We start from the raw sequence: 17,442 nt of genomic DNA, 5'->3' as shown, positions 1-17,442 counted from the left end.
CAAAGGAGTGAGCCCGCCCGTTTAAATGTCTGAGCCCGGGGGGCAGAGACAGTGCCGGGAGCCCGCCGTTTGGGACTGGTCTCTCCGCACACATTCAAGAGCCCAGAGAGGCGCCCCTGCCCAGCCACTCCCCCCTCCCCGCCGCTCAGTGCCACATCACTCCAGCCTCCGCCGTCCCCGCCCTCCCCCTGCAGAGGGCGGCTTGCCTGACTTCTGCACGCGGGCCCGGCAGCCCAGAGACTGACCGCGCCGGGAGCCCATCGGAAGGCGCGGAGCCGGCAGCGCGACCAATGAAAGGCAATCGGGGGGCGTTGCAGACAGGCCGCGCTGGACTTTAGCGCCTAGCGGTGCAGCCAGCTGAGGCACAGCTGGGCAGCTGCGGCGGGGGCGCATCCTTTGCGGACGACAAGTTGAGGCGTTCTGTACGTGCCGCAAAGAAGACGCGGGGGAAGGGGGGGGGGGGGTTAATGCTTCACTCCCACTCGGAGATGGGAGGCAGCGGGGACTCGGCGCACAGCTGGACTGTAAAGGCGGCTGAAGAGCAAGGCAGCCGCCGCAGATTGGTCGCAGTTCAAGTTTAAACGGGCAAGAAAGCGGGAGGAAGAAATTGCAAAGAAACAGACCAAGATAGGTAAGGGGTTGCTTAATATATGTTAAAACTTTGTACCGACTGTGGGGAGGGAAGAAATCAGTCCGTGCCTCAAAGCAGATGCCGCCGGCCCCTGCACGAGAGCCTCCGATTTAAAAGCATTTGAGCGGCTGTAACGGTGTTCCCTGCATGCATCCCCCAAATTATTTGCTTTTAAATTCTGGTGTGCTGCCTGCTGGGTGGGCAGCATTTCCTTCGAGGAGGAGGGTTGCATCCAGCAACGTGTGCTGCCTTCCTTACTCTAGACTAGTGTCTTGCATTCTCTCCCTTGTACAAACACTTTCAGACAAAAAGAAAAGGAGCACTTGTGGCACCTTAGAGACTAACAAATTTATTGGAGCATAAGCTTTCGTGAGCTTTTCCACCAAATGCATCCGATGAAGTGAGCTGTAGCTCACGAAAGTTTATGCTCCAATAAATTTGTTAGTCTCTAAGGTGCCACAAGTACTCCTTTTCTTTTTGCGAATACAGACTAACACGGCTGCTACTCTGAAAACTTTCAAACAAGCCACCCCTGATTAATCAGACTAGTGTGGACTAGTGGTTAGAGCAAAGGACTAGGAGTTTTGTTTCCTAGATTCTTGGGTACTATTCCTGGCTCTGGGTAACTCATCTGAGAGTTGCTCTGAGGACTAATCGACGTCCTTAACTTTTGTTGAGATCCTCTGCTGAAAGGTGAGAAGTGCATAGCAGGAGAAGTGAGGGATAGCAGAGCACCCTCATTTATGACCTGTGCAGTGTGTGTGTTATAGGCAAGCGGTTCTGACACTCAGTCTAGAGTACATTCAGATACTATGTATCTCTTAATTTTTTGTGGGATTATATAATAATGCGCTTCATTTTAAACCCATAAATATTCTGAACTATTCCATTCAAAGCGTGGGTGACTTCTTACTTCAGTTACTATAAATCATTTACATCAGCAATTCTGAATCATGAAATGGAGGCTGCTGGAAATATTGTGGATGTGAATAAAACAAATCCTACATAGTTTTAAGTGGCTGGCACTGTTTACCTTTCTCCCTCATTCTTGGGTCTTTCAGGTTGAGAGAAATCTGTGTTTTGTCTTCAGTTTCTAGCTGAAAGAACTAAATTGGAATTTAATAAGCATCACTTATTAAATGTTAACTTTAAAGTTGGCCTGGAGAATGAGATCTGTCAGAATAGGGAGTTGACCTGATACTGCGTAAACTTTGGGCATCAGCGTCCGAACTGCTGCTTCTGCCATCTTCGGCTTTCACATTGGCGATTTCTCCTTTGGTCACTGCCCTAATGGCCTTCCTAAAGGAAACTTTTGGATTCTAGACAAGAGTTGACTTTAAAGTTAGAAACTCCCAAACTACCAGGCTCCCTATTTTACTTTATTTTGTTTAAAATCTCTGAGTGCTCCATGTTGTTCCAGTTTTCAGAAATCACTTGTTTCCCTCTTCTGATAATTCTATAACTGTATATGTTCAGGTTTCAGAGTAGCAGCTGTGTTAGTCTGTATCCGCAAAAAGAAAAGGAGAACTTGTAATTAATAAATTTGTTAGTCTCTAAGGTGCCACAAGTCCTCCTTTTCTTTTTGTATATGTTCACTGAATTGCATATTTCAAATATTTTTTTACTTTTTTAGTAGGCAGTTTTTAGAATTTTCAGCAGTTGGCAACTGAAATGCACAAGAAGTTAAAGTTTTAAAGCATTTTACACCTCTGCATTTTTAAATCAGAGTTTGAGTGATCATTTTGTATTTGCACACCTGCTATTTGTGTTTTCTCCGGTATTATAACTTTATTCTGATAGTATTATGATCTTACGTAACTGTTTTTGTTCATCTGTTGAATAATGGCACACCGTTTGAAAGTTACCATAAGTAGGTCACGATTGTAAATAAAAATGTGTTGGTGTTGCTTTTGAGGACAGATTGATCATTCACACTAAAATCACCATTTCTAATTCAAATTAGAGCTGGATGAAATTTTGTCAGTGAATAGTTTATTTGCTGAAAAACATAGTTTTGGTTGAACCTGAAACTAGTCAATGTCTTGAGTTCACTGAATAGTTTTGACCGGACTGAAAAATCAAAATGTTTCAGTAACGTCAAAATGAAACATTTGATTCTGAGCCAACTCAATTTTTGTTTTACTTTGTAATTTGCTGAAAATATTAAAAAGAAGTTTGTTTTCAGTTTGACCCAAATGAAACTTTTCTCAACTCTTTGGAATTGCCAGTGAACTGAAAAATCCGTTTTTCGCCCTGCTGTAATTCAAATGTCTTACAACATTCAGCATTACTTAGGTAGGCTTTCCCCATATTTATCCTCTGTGGGTGGAGTAGGTTAATATTAGAGATGTTTTTGGTCTGTGGAGAATATGGGTGGAAACAAGGAGAATTACTGTAGGGGTAGAATAGTAAAATGGAGTGAATGATTGAAGCTATCTTTGGATAAACTTTATTTTTGACTTACTGTTGGCTGTTTTCTGTCTTCTCTTGAATATTGTATCTTTCTGTGACTATCCCTTTTTTCATTTACAGCAGCAAGTGGCCAGAGCAGTAGCATCAAAAGATTTAAAGGCTTTCTCCAGTTCATTAGTCTTAAGACACTGTTGAACCAGGATTTGTCAATGGCAAAACTCCTATTGATGCCATTGGGAACAGGATATGGCCTATCTCCTTCTCCTTATTCATCACAGGGCCATACTGTATTTAGTTATAGCAGACAGCAATAGAGATTATTATCCTCCTTCCTTCCTAGATGCTCACTGGACTGGGCAAAACTCTTGTGGCCTTGGTAATTTGCTTGGCGGACTTTCTACACATAAGTAAGCAGACTCCATTAAAAGCTCTTAGTTTGTATTGTGCAAAGAAATGAGTGCTACACCCATTCTTTATTACAGGGCAGGGTACAATACACGCCATGCTTAAGAGTCCAGCTCCACCTTTCTTCCCAATGGAAAAGAAGAAAAAGCTGTAGGTATGATCATAACAATATGTTCACTAGTTAATCGGAGTGCCAGGCTGATTCTTGGTCACTCTTTTCTCCAGTTCAGGAAGTGGGTTAACACGTCATTCACGTTGCTGAGCCTGTATAATTCTTTTCACCTCACTTCTTCAGCACTAACTTTTTAACTAGGCTAAGCCTGGACTAGGACATCTTATAACTTTGTATTTCCCTATATTGTTGTGCCTGTTGCTTTCTCTACAGGGGCTCAGAGTCAAGACACGTCTAAAATTGGGGCCCGTTGAAGTCAGTGATGATGCTTGGTTGTATCTTGGAGGAACATTTGGCCTATTACTTGTAGCCATTGATTTGGTTAATCTATTAAGAACTTATCCTGTGGCTACTCTGTGGGTAGCATTCTCACTGTCTTCAATAGGGTTTCTGCCTGAAGAAGGGCTGCAGCATTGAGCCTTCTTGTGCTCTAGCCATCATTTTGGAGGATTTTTCATTTCCTACTAATGTTACTATCATTACCAAATGCCCATGTAGTCACTACAAGGTCCAAGGTGCTCTGTTAAACAGGGAATATCCCTGCTTCTGGGGTTCATATGCCTGGGGTGTATTGGGCTTACTTACAGGTCAGGTTTTCAAACTTAACAATACTGTTTGTGTGGTATGCCCAGGCCTTGTTCCTCCATCTCTCTTCCCTGCCCCATATGGCTTTTTGCATCTCCTCACAGTAGTGCTTGCCAGGGCAGTATGCTTATTCAGCTGCATGAGGGTCAGCACGCTGAGCACACTGTCTCTCACAGGCCTTATCTTGAGGAGAAGACTTCCAACAGCAGGAAAACATGAGTCTCATGGAAGAGGGAGGGGAACAGGCTATGCCACTGGGCCTAGCCTCAGCTCACATGAGTGCTCCTGCTCTGCTCAGGCCAAGTGTTTTGCTGGATGCAGCTGGCCTGATGGCAATTAGCCATGTGGCAGTCTCCTGCTCTCCCATTACACTGTGTTTGTTCAGTACCTAGCATAATGGGGTCCTGGTCCATGACAGGAACTCGTAGGAGCTACCATAATATAAATAAATAATAACAGGGCAGTATCACCAGCCTCAAGCATTCAAAACTCATGGGTCAGGCCCCTCAAAATTATGAGACTCAAACATACATTTTTGGCCTTTTTATTTGTCTTCTGTTTTCTGAGCTGTTAGTGTTCGTGTTTTTCAGCTTTTCTCCACAGCCATGAAAGTTAGAAACATTTTCTAAATGAAAGCTGAGATTCTCACATGAGTTTAGAAGCTGGGACTTGAAGAAAAACACTAAGTATTGTGAGACTTTTTCTGTAATCACAAGAGTTAGCAACATTGCAGTGCAATCTTCCATGAGGAATCTAGAATGCATTTGGGATGGCTTAGGTGTCTCCCCTCTCTCCTGTTCCTAACCTCATTTGCTTTTAGCAGCAGAAGGTGACAGTAATCAACTGTCATGAGCATCACCTGCTGCTCACTCTGCTTTCAGACTGGTTCACGGCCAGCTGCTGTAGCCTGTGGTGCGGCAGGGCCATCTTTGAGAATGTTGACAAGAACAGTCAAACAGGCTATGGCCCTGTCTATCTCTCAGGTTAGTCCTGATTCAGCAGTAGCAGCCAGCAACCAGTATAGCTGCTGCCCAGGGAAACCTGAAACGTAGATGAGGAAAGCTGCCAATTGTACAGGATGAGTTAATTTTGCTTGAAACAGGAATAAGAAGAAATGGTGTAAATCATAGCTTTCTTTGTCTACTCCAGATGCTGGACACAGATTGCTAAATCCCAAGTATTGACAAAGTAATGACATCTCAAGCTCTATGTGTTATTGACTGTAGTGTGGGTCAGGAAGGAATTTCTTTTTTCCACTTCTACTCATAAGTTTCCCATGTTGACTTTTCATCTTTCCCTGCAGCATCATGTGTTGGCCAATCCTGGAGCAAGCATACTGGAATTCATGGTAAAAAGTTTGTAAAATACTAAATGTGCAAGTATAAATTGGAATGAATCATCTGGTGAACCTGGAGCTAAATAGAGTCATTATATTGTTTATTATAGCACATAAATGTACTAAGTGCTTCAAAGATGGCTCCTGCTTCATATCACAATCTAAATTGTAGATAGACCACAACCTCTAGGATGACAGACTGAAGCGAGGGATGTGGTGAGGAAGCCAAGGTTTATTGTAATGAGGTTACATGGGTACTCAGTTTATACAAGCCCACATCAGGGATTTGGAGCAATCAAATTTCTGAATTGCTCCACTCCAGCTCTGCTCCGGCACCAATAATGACTGCTCCAGCTCCGCTCCGACTCCGCTCCGCGCTCCAACTCAAATGAGTTTTTTAACTAAATAAAAAACTGCATACTGTAACTTTGAAAAAACCTTATTATTATTGGTTTCAGAGTAGCAGCCATGTTAGTCTGTATTCACAAAAAGAAAAGGAGTACTTGTGGCACCTTAGAGACTAACAAATTTATTTGAGCTTAAGCTTTTGTGAGCTACAGCTCACTTCATCTGAATGCATCTGATGAAGTTAGCTGTAGCTCACGAAAACTTATGCTCAAATAAATTTGTTAGTCTCTAAGGTGCCACAAGTACTTCTATTATTTTTATTCAGACTTTTAAAACAATTTAAATGTCATCAATAATGATACAAATTAGAATCATTCATAATTCTGTAAAAAATTATTGAAGCAATCAAGTCGTCTTTCATAGTCTGCTGCAAATCATTTAAAATTAACTTTAAAACTGAAAACAGTCGCTCTACACTAGCTTGAGTTGTTGGCATGCTCGAAGCAATTCTACAGGCAGCCTGAATGCAGTATGGGTAGCTGTGAATGACCTCAAAAACAGACTTAACTTTTAGCCTACCAATAGACTCCATCGCCTCACAATCTTGAATAATGCTTCATTACAATTATGAATTGCAGAAACTCGCCGGCGTCTTTCTTATTTATCCAATTCCTTATCGAAGGCATCATCTTCTGACGAATTGGTGATTGAATTATTTCCATTTCCCTGTGATGGTTGAAGACGTCTCAGGGATGGACGCTCGAACAAGTTCAGAGTGGAGACAGAAGTTTAAGCACAGCCTGCTATTTCTGAAGGATGTTAACTTTCTGAAACCGCATATTCGATTGTTGATGACTTCTTTTGTTGTGTTTTGTTTTCTTCAACTGAGTTCAAATGTAGCAAGGGATTTTGTTTTTCGAGTCGTTGAGCAATATCAAGGAGCCCTTCCTTTGCCTTTGGTATTTCCCTTGAGGTAAGAAGAATCTGATAATGTGGGTCAACATAAACTCCAGCAAGGAAATGAATATTGTCAAAAAGCTTCTCTTCGCGTTTCTGCATGGAGGATAGAATTCCTTCTGCAATTTGTCCACCATTTTCTTGCAAGCATTTTGACAGTTTTCACCATTCCTTCATTAAAACTCCCGGGGTTACATTGACAACTTGAAGATTCATGGTTGTTTGGTTTGGCTTTGCCAAGAGGTCTCTCAGGTTCTTCACTTCGTCCCATTCAACTTTTGTTAACTTGAGTTCTCTTGTTCCAGCAGCAGCCACTTGTTCACAGTAAGATTGAAAAACAAGAAGCCGATCAATCATTGCAAATGTTGAACCCCAGCGAGTCACAGTATCCTATGATTGAGTTAGCCCATGTAGATCAAGCAGAACTCTTTGAATACTTGGAGTTCGTAGATTGACAACGACTTGTCCAATTTTTGCCAGAAATTTCTTCGCATGTTCTTTGTTCAGTCCATCCCAGATTGCCAACTGAAGAGTGTGAATACCACACCTCATCAGTTGAACTTTTGAGTTGTCCTCATGAAGCCATGTTGGAAGTATGAGGCTAGGGTCATTAACCCATTGCACAGCAGCATCCATTGAGTTGAGTTCAATTTCATCCATTCCTTTAGTTCCTTCATCAGGCAAAATAGCTTCAGTTCTGTCCACATCCCTGTGCTCAGAGGTCGAAATGGTTTCATTGTCCTAGCTGAAATTTTTGATGGCACACGTCATGTTTGCTGCATTGTCAACCCAGATGTTCAGCACTTGCATTTCACCGATCCCAAATTTTTCTAAAATAGCTTTTACTTGACTTTTCACGTATGAAGAATTGTGACGCCCTTCAGTGTCGATTATGTCCAAGGTTTTTACCACAGCTTTATCTTTTCCTTCTTCGTAGTACTGAGCATTGATTGCAAGGAAATTTCTGTTTCCATGGGTTGCTGCATCCATTTTCAGGTAGCACAATTTTTGCTCCAAAGTTTTCTTGAGCTCTTTGCGACCAGACTCAGCTGTGCTGACAAATAAATGATGAACTGCATCGTGCCCCATTGAAACGCCAAGCTGCCGACCCATTTCATCTGCAGTTTTTTGGAATCCATTGTTCTTTAGCCTGAAGGTAGTGAGCGGTGTTGAACTCAAGCAAACCATTTGCAGCCCTGCACGGAAAATATTTGCATCCATGGTGACTGTAACCTTTGAGGACTTCAGGTCAAGTTTTGTTTGCTCAATTTTGGGTTTCTTTTCAGATGAAGTTCCACAACAAATCTTTTCTCCAGGAGTTTTCAAAGAGCCAGATGAACGTCATTTAGCCGTGTCAGCTTTCTGTTTTGCCTAATCTTCCTGATCCTTTTTTGTAACCAGAGCTGCATAGTTTTCAGGATGGTTACATTTTACATGCTGCTAAAGGTTGAAACTTTTCATGGTACTTGCTTCACTTGTCTTGAAGCTACATGGTTTGAGCTTGCCATTCACTTCCTTTTCCACCTTGCACCTTGCCAATTTTCTCTTTGCTTTTCCTAAAAGCCAAAATTTGGGCTTTTCAAATTCAAAAGTAAAGACGTTGTTGAGATCCTTTTCCGTAAATCAGCTATCAATCATGGGGGGCAGATTTGATTTTTTTGTTGAAGCCATGGTCAAATCTTCTTGTGCAGTTACCGCATCCAAATGTTTCTTCTTATCATCTTCGAAAAGCAATGAACAAAAGCATTACATTTTTTTATAATGTACCTGCTTGTGATATCTTAACTACTTAAGGTACTTCAAATTTATTTTGGATTTTCTGGACAAAAATGATCGCATTTTCTTTTTACACAAAATTATTATTAAAGTATATTTTAATATTTTAACATTTCTTGCTGTTTTAATGAAGTAAGAAGTATTTTAATATACATAATTAATATAAATTTTTATTTATAAATTGCAAGTTAGTTTTTCTTATGAAATTTTGTGGTAAAAATATTCAAAATATTTTCCAACTTTTTAATTAATATCTCAAAAATGCTTTAATATAGATATATCAATGAAATTTGGTATGTGCCATAGCGTTAGTACGTGCTATCACTATTCTACAACATTAATTGTTGGGAAGTAACGAGGCAACACGTTACAAGGTTGACGGGAAAGCTGATTCAAATTGCAAGCACAGTCCTTTTAGTAAAGAGAGCAAATTTTTGGAAATATGTTTTTCCTTCATCAGCCTGAATAGATTATACAAGATAAAGCAAATAACAGGTTCTAGCTTGTATAATGTTTCCGGCCTGATGAAGGAAAAATGTATTTCCAAAAATTTACTCTCTTTACTAAAAGGACTGTGCTTGCAATTTGAATCCGCTTTCCCATTAAAGTTTATTTCCAACATCTATCATACAACATCATTCAAATAAAATTATTTAAACTACAGGCGCCATGAACTGGGGGGACTGGGCCAATTTTATTTAACATTTTTTAAATCTTCGACTGTTTAACAGATACGACCCTGGAATATGATTTAATGCTAAAACATGCATTAAAATGGTACTCTTAATTTATTTTGTATAATTAACTGTTTCTGAGAAAACTGTTTAAAAATTTTAATCTGCTTAGATGCTTAGAATGATACAAACAATTTTACTTATTACTTTTCAACTTTGGAACCATAAATTTTAAACGTAATAATAAATAATCAAAATTTTTTAACTTATTATGGAACATAATAGTACCACTCGTAGCCAGGGGCACTCGACGACAAGCCTTTCTTGAAATGTGAAATAAAAATGACCAACCACCAGTTCGGGATGCTTATGGTTTAAATAATTTTGAATAATGTAATATGGTAGCACATACTAACGCTAAGACACAGACATAATTTCATTACTTTATATTAAAGCGTTTTTGAGATATTAATCAGAAATTAACTTTTCATCACCTCCTTGAAGGGACTGTAGCTCCCTTAGGAAGAATTTTAGGACACGTGTTCATGGAAACATTTTTCTTAAAATGACCTAAGGATTCACCCCCAAAGTTGTGTTGGACATTTTCCAGTCATTCTGGATATATCACAAAAATCACTCCTAATGTATGCAAAAATGTTTACTGTATATTTATATGCCTGCTGCACACAACTTTTTCAGTAAATTTAAAATTAAAAACAATGCTACCAAAAGACTACTGAACAGATGACATATAAAATAAGTCCGCCAGAGTGATATGGGAGCATGTACAAATGAACAATTGTACCAGTAACGGGAGCCCATGTGAGAAATGAGCTTATGTGGTTAATATCTCTTGTGATATCTTAATATATCAATAAACAAAAACATTATTTTTTTTGCAATATACCTGTTTGTGTTATCTTAAATGTTGCATCTTGTATCACACTTTTCTGTAATCGCAGTACTCAGCGCGTCTCGTTGATCAACCCTTACAAAAGAAGTATCTAACTATCTAACTAATCTACACGAGTACGTTCTCGCCTAACCTTGGCACAAGGGTGGGAGCAGTCTGCAGTGTTGCTGGATGTCTCCTAATTATCTGATTCTTTAATAAAACATATCTCCAAGAAACTTTGTAATTTTGTATCTGTACATTAAATCTTGATTTCAGCAGAAGTGAGAATAACTGTGATATATTATGTAAAGTGGTAAAGTAGATGTTGATATCAATTGTTATACAATCTGAAACTTTTTGGCACCTTCAGGATTTTCTTGCTAAATATTATTCATTTTGGATGGAAAATGGAAAAAAAAAAAAACAGGAGCAGTCAAGATTTTCTGTGCTCCAGCTCTGCTCCAGCTCTGGGCAAAAACCTGCAGCTCCACTGCTCTGCGCTCCTGCTCCGGCTCCGCTCCAAAGCCCTGCTCCACATAGTGTTTTATGAAGTTATTTTTAATAAAAATTATATTCACTTGTTTGTATTGCTTATCACAGAATTAAGTTTTCAGAGATTTAAATGGGGAGAGTAGCAGCTTTGCAGGCCAATGTGAGGCTAGTGCTCTATGAAAAGAGGTCATCATGGGGGTGGATTGGGAAGAGCAGATGTTTGTGGAAGTGGCTGGAGGGGACACAAAGGCTGGCACCACTGCAGTATCTACAAGCACACTTCATTCAACTTGAACAATGAATATACAGATCAGTTTCACATTCTAGTTCTCATGTACTGGTATGATGCTGTAATGTTTAGGTTTCACAGGCTGCAGGGGAATCTTTAAATCCAAACACAGGTTTTTAAACCTTTCTACTTACCTTAAGTTTGAAAAATCTTAATTTTGCAACCTGACATATCTTTTTGTTTTAAGATGCTATATTTCCCTGATAAAACTGATTTAAGAGCGACCGATACCTCCTGGGGAAAAATAACAACTAGTTAGAGGCACCTTTGCCTGTCATATCATGAATGTGTCTGATCAGAGATAGTTGTAGGAAAATTGGCTCTTCATTCTGAAGAGTGTATGTGTTCCCGCTGCTTATTCTAAGGTGCGTTTACCCTGCAAAATTAAGTATTCCGCACTTGAAATCTTAATGCTCTTGCTGGTGTCAGACTCTACAGTAATTAGTTGTGATACTGCAAATAGAGAATTATGATTTCTGGTTAGAAATAAGATGGAACCACCTCTCAGTAGATGGAGATACTTCCTCCTCCAAAAACAGTGCTTCCTAGAGTGTCCCCTTAGACCCTAAAAATAGCCTGGACTGAAAGTTCAGAACATGTCAAGATTAGTCAGTTTCCTAATGGTTCGTGTTGTATATGCGCACATTTTTTAAAATGATTGCAATTCCTTTGTTTTTGTCTTTTCTTCAGAAAGAACCTGAAAGTGGACATATAAAATGTAATGCCTTTACTTCAGAGCACTTTACAGACTAACTGTTAAAGTGCCACATAAGTGCCAAGTGCAGTGTTAACTATACAGGAGCTCTTTGGTGTATTACAGCTACTTGTCACATTTTATTTTTTAAATGAGCTTTCTTGACAGCTGCACTGTCTTATTAGATCCATTCCTCTGAAACACTCATAATATTGTAAATTGGCTGCAAGGGAATTCTGTGGTTCATAAAACTGATTCTAATACTGTCCAAATTATATGTTCTGCCATATTACGTCTCCCAAGATGGGCTTTGACTTCAAAGTCATCAGCTGAGATAACAAAGCCTTCTCTTCTCTTGGCATCTTGCTAGCATGTGCACCAGCAATGCTTGGTGTGTGAGCATGCATAGAATTCTAAGGAGTCATAGGATTATAGTGGCCATTATGGCTTAGTATATTATTTGTCTTTTTTGTGGACTGTGTGATTTCTGGTTGAGCAAGAGGTATTTATAATGCCACAGAGACTGTTCAGTGAAGTGACTTTAGTTGGTTTAGAGACAAGTAGGAAGATGTACTTCTTCATGGAGGGAATATGGAACTGAAATTGCTAGCACAAGACCAAAACCAGTGTGCCTAATGCAGGTATTGTGAAGAACTCCAAGTTAGCATTTTGTGGCACTTGGAAATAAGTTAGTCTATGAAGGTCCAAGTGATCGTCAGATTGTAGAACTAATCAGATTGTAGAGCCACGCTCCTTCTAAATAAAATAAAATATATATAAAAAACCACTAATATCCCATGAAATCACAAAGTTGAACTTGCTATTTACATTTTTGTTTCCTGTGATAATTTAGTGCTTAATGAAAGGTTCCAAATTCGCAAATTGATTGATATCCTATGTCTGCAGAGCAGCAGCTGCTCTGACATGAGAGCTAATGGAAGTGATATATGCCATCATGTGCCAACAATGCCCCTCTGCCATGTACATTGGTCAAACTGGACAGTCTCTACGTAAAAGAATAAATGGACACAAATCAGATGTCAAGAATTATAACATTCAAAAACCAGTCGGAGAACACTTCTATCTCTTTGGTCACTCGATTACAGACCTAAAAGTTGCAATTCTTCAACAAAAAAAACTTCAAAAACAGACTCCAAGGAGAGACTGCTGAACTGGAATTAATTTGCAAACTGGATACAATTAACTTAGGCTTGAATAGAGACTGGGAGTGGATGGGTCATTACACAAAGTAAACTATTTCCCCATATTTATGCCCCCCCTCTACCCCCCACTGTTCCTCAGACGTTCTTGTCAACTGCTGGAAATGGCCCACCTTGATTATTACTACAAAAGGTTTTTCCCCCCGCTCTCCTGCTGGTAATAGCTCACCTTAAGTGATCACTCTCGTTACAGAGTGTATGGTAACACTCATCGTTTCATGTTCTCTATGTATATAAATCTCCCCACTGTATTTTCCACTGAATGCATCTGATGAAGTGAGCTGTAGCTCATGAAAGCTTATGCTCAAATAAATTTGTTAGTCTCTAAGGTGCCACAAGTACTCCTTTTCTTTTTGCGAATGCAGACTAACACGGCTGCTACTCTGAAACCTGTCATAATGGAAGAGAAGAAGCTTGTAGTGGAATAAGTCTGTGTTGTCCCTGGATTTCTTCCAGAGATGATGTGGGTATATGGGAACAGGAGCAGATGCAGCAGGGTTGGGTGAAGGAGGACTGAAAAGTGGAGGAGACTTGGAGTGAGGGGCCATCACTGAAGGATGAGGAGTTGATGGATTGGAGGAACTGAAAGGGTTAGGTGATAGATACAGCTATGTGTTCTGAGCAGGGAATGAATTCTTTTCTTCTGCACAAAGGTGGTGCTGCTGGATTGCAGATCTTTCTTGTACCTAAATTGTAATTGGGGGGAGAGAATTTTTTTAATGCAAAGTACATGTTTTGAAAAAAGAGAAAAGGAAGACAACAAATTTCCCCACCCCCCTTCAACTGGAAACTTACATGCTGGGACATGGGTATGGACTCACAGAAGTAACTGACTCATGAAGAGGAGCAGTCTGAGCCCAGGACTGGGAGATGAGTGCTTGAGTTCTAATTCTGACACTGATGCTCTCATGATCGCCTTGGGTAAGTCAGTTAGGCCAAACATTTCAGGAATGTGTAGTGCTTTTCCCTGTCCAATTTGAGGCACCTTGGGCCTCACTTTCATAAGGATATAGCATCTTTCATTCCAACTGAATTTAAAAGGGAGCTACAGATACTCAGCACCTCTGAAAATGTGGCTCACGGTCTAATAGGCACCCCAAACCAGTGATCCTGTCTAAAAATATGGGCTTGCACCTCTGTGCCACAGTTATACTTGACCTAAGATCAGTATTACATGTATTGCCACACTTGTTATCAACTCCAAAGTAGCCCCATGGGAGCACATTTTCAGAGCTGTGTAGGTGATCAGCAGCATGATGCTCATTGACTTTGAAAGCTTCATCTCTGCTTAATGTATCAGAAACATGGGATAAAACACACTTCCACTGCTAAGGCATCTTCATCTCCAGTTCATCCCATGGTACTTCATGAACTAGCTGAAGCAATCTTGGAACCATTAGCAATTATATTTGAGAACTCCTGGAAGACAGGTGAGGTCCCAGAAGACCAGAACAATAATAGGGTTATAAGGAATAGCCAGAATGGATTTGTCAAGAACAAATCATGCCAAACCAACCTAATTTCCTTCTTTGGCAGGTTTATTGGCCTAATGGATGGGGGAAAGCAGTAGCCATCATATATCTTGATTTTTTTCTAAGGCTTTTGACACAGTCCTACATGACATTCTCCATAAGTAGGGCTATGTGTCTGTCACAGAGTTCATGGAAGTCACCTATTCCGTGACTTTCTGCAACCTCCATGACTTCTGCAGTGGCCTGTGTGCCTGACCCCAGGGCTGCCCAATCAGCTGGCTCTGGGGCCAGCTGCTCAGGCGGCCCTGGGGCGAGCTGCGCCGGCCGCTACTGGAGTGGACCCGCAGCCTGCTGCACTGACTGCTGCTCTGGCAGCCTCGGGGTGAGCTGCACCAGCTGCTGCTGGAGCGAATCTGCAGCCAGCCGCCAGGATGTCCACACAGACAGCCGCACAGACGGCTGCTGCTCGGGCGGCCCCAGACAGCAGGCCCTGGGGGCCGTCCCAGCAGCAGCTTCCCTGGGGCGCCCTTTCACCCCCTGCAGCAGCACCCCCCCACCACCCCAAGATTTAGTCAGGAGTATTTATAGTATATATCATGGATAGGTCACAGGCCCTTAATTTTTGGTTATTGCCTGTGACCTGTCTATGACTTACTAAAAATACCCATGACTAAATTAAATCGTAGCCTTATCCATAAGCAAACTCAGGAAATGTGGTCTGGATGAAATTACTATAAGGTGGGTGCACAACTGGTTGAAAGACCATACTCAAAGAGTAGTTATTGATGGTTTATTGTCTAACTGGGGGGATGTATCTGGTGGAGTTCTGCAAGGGTGAGTCCTGGGTCCAATACTATTCAATATTTTCATGAATGACTTGGATAGTAGAGTAGAGAGTGTGCTTATAAAATTTGTGGGGTGACATCAAGTTGGGAGGAGTTGCACACTGTGATGGGGTGTACAAACCCCACACTGAGCAACAAGGGCTTACGGGCTCATTTTGGGCTCAGCCAGTCCTGCCCCGCCACACCTGTAGCAAATGCTCCATCTGCTGGAGGAATTAAAAGGCAGCAAATTAGCTCAATTGGTGAGCAGTGCTGAAGGTGAGCAGACCTGTAGCCCACAGCTCCCGCAGAGCAGAGTGGAAACCGAAAGGCTCTGATGCAGCTGCCCAAAGGGGCCCTCTGTGAGGAAAGGAAGGACCCTCGGTAGAGACAAGCGGAGAGGGAAGTATTCTGTGGCCCTGGACAGTGGCGACTCCCTCTTGCTTCCCTGGGATTTGGATTTTCCCATCAGGCGAAGGCCTGGACAGAGATGACCCCAGTAGGGGAGATGAGAGGAAGAGGCCCAAGGAGGACATCCTTAAGTAGTCTTGGTGGCCAGGTTACTGGTAGCTAAAAGGGCCCTGGGTCAGAGCTTGGTAGATGGGGAGGGCCCAGCCAGGCTCCCCTCCCCACAGCCCCCTTGGCAGTCTGCGGTTGTGGCCATGACCACTAGGCCACGCTTCCCAACTACACCCTGAGTAGGGACCATTACAATTGGTGGAGAATGGATATTTGATCCCACCCCTGAGAGAAGGGGAGGTGAACTGACCTAGGCGTCCAAACAGCCTGATTTAGAACAATGTGGGCTGGTCGGCCAGCAACGATGGCGTTGGATCGACGGCTGAAATGGATGACTGAGAACCAGCAGCAGCAGCAGCAGGTGGCCCAGCAACAGCAGCAGCAGCAACAACTCCTGCAGCAAATGGCCACCCAGCAGCAGCAACTGGTTCGGGACTTAGGGGCCCAACAACAGGAACAACAGCAAAGGTTAGTTCAACAAGTTGTGGCGTAGATGCAGTCCCAGGAGCGTCCCCATTAGGGGACCTGGGCCCAAGCCTAGGAGCCTCGCCGGTCCCCGTGGAGCTCACAAAGATGGGCCCAGAGAATGACCCCGAGGCTTTTCTGACAACATTTGAGTGGGTGTCTATGGCTACGCAATGACCACCTGACCAGTGGGTCATCCTGCTGGCATCCTAGCTAACGGGAACGGCGCAGGCCGCATACTTGGGACTGGATGCAGAGAGCACCCGAGACTACCCCCCAGGTCAGAGCGGCCATCTTGGACTACCTCGACATTACTGAGGAGATCTTCGCCAGAGGTTCTGGGGTGAAAGGTACCCTCCAGGTGCCCAGCCCCGGGTTGTTGCCCAGAAACTGAGATCTGTGTTGGAGATGGCTAAAGCCTGAAGGGCGGACCGGAGGAGTGGTGGCTGAACTCATCCTGGTGGAGCACTTTGCCCAAATCCTCCTGAAAGGGGGTAGGGACTTGATACTCAGACATTGACCAGAATCACTTACCGATACTGTGAGATTGATGGAAAACTATCTGGCAGCTGAGATGGCTCTAACTCCCACTTCCGAGCTGTTGCTTGACTCCAGAGGGGCTCCTCGACAAAAGGGAGAAGCCAGCCAGGGGAGACAGAAACTAGACAGGGTGCTTCCCAAAGCCCCCTCTTATCAGGGGCTTTGAGCCCAGGGCTAGGAGCCTGGAAGAAGTCCCAGGCCCTCCAGCCCCAGCCTGAACATAAAGTCTGGGATCCTCAAGCGACTGCCCTGTCCAGAGGCCAGGAAGGGCGAGGGGGCCAAGCACCTGGGGGAAGACATTCCCTGAGGCCTGGTCTGGACCAGCAGTCTTAGGGCTAACCATGGGGGCCTGTTTCTCTTGTGGGTGTCTGGGCCATCATTATCAGGAATGCCCCTATATGGAATGCAGCTATGGGCAAGTATGGATGGCAGAGAGCCCTGCCCAGAAGCGCACCCCAGCAAAATTAACAGTTCCTGTACAAATAAATGGAACTGAGGTCATAGGTCGAGTAGATGTGGGGTGTGGTCAAACCCTGGTCCCCAACTCTGAAGCCCTCAGAGATACCATCTTCCTGCAGTGCATTCACGGGGATATTAAACCCTATCCCAGTGCCTCGGTAGAGGTCACCATAGGGGATAGCACAAGGCTGCTCATAGTAGGGCTAGCCCTAACCCTAGCCTACCCTGTTATATTGGGTCGGGATTGGGAGCACTTTTCTGACCTATTGAGGGGATG

General features: G+C 42.6%; 1 protein-coding gene across 1 annotated transcript in view; it reads left to right on the top strand.

Annotated features, from left to right (window-relative positions):
- The first annotated feature begins 338 nt into the window (after window positions 1-338).
- The window catches only part of TMEM45A (transmembrane protein 45A), a 38,942-nt gene continuing 21,838 nt past the window's right edge, over window positions 339-17,442 (top strand). Inside the window, exon 1 of the mRNA XM_038377177.2 lies at window positions 339-631. The gene's annotated coding sequence lies outside the window, so the exon portion shown is untranslated. The remainder of the gene's footprint in view (window positions 632-17,442) is intronic.

Source organism: Dermochelys coriacea, chromosome 1 (genome assembly GCF_009764565.3).
Source record: "Dermochelys coriacea isolate rDerCor1 chromosome 1, rDerCor1.pri.v4, whole genome shotgun sequence".
Lineage (NCBI taxonomy): Eukaryota > Metazoa > Chordata > Testudines > Dermochelyidae > Dermochelys > Dermochelys coriacea.
The sequence above is the reverse complement of the archived record's forward strand: the minus strand, read 5'-3'. Positions and strand labels throughout refer to the sequence as shown.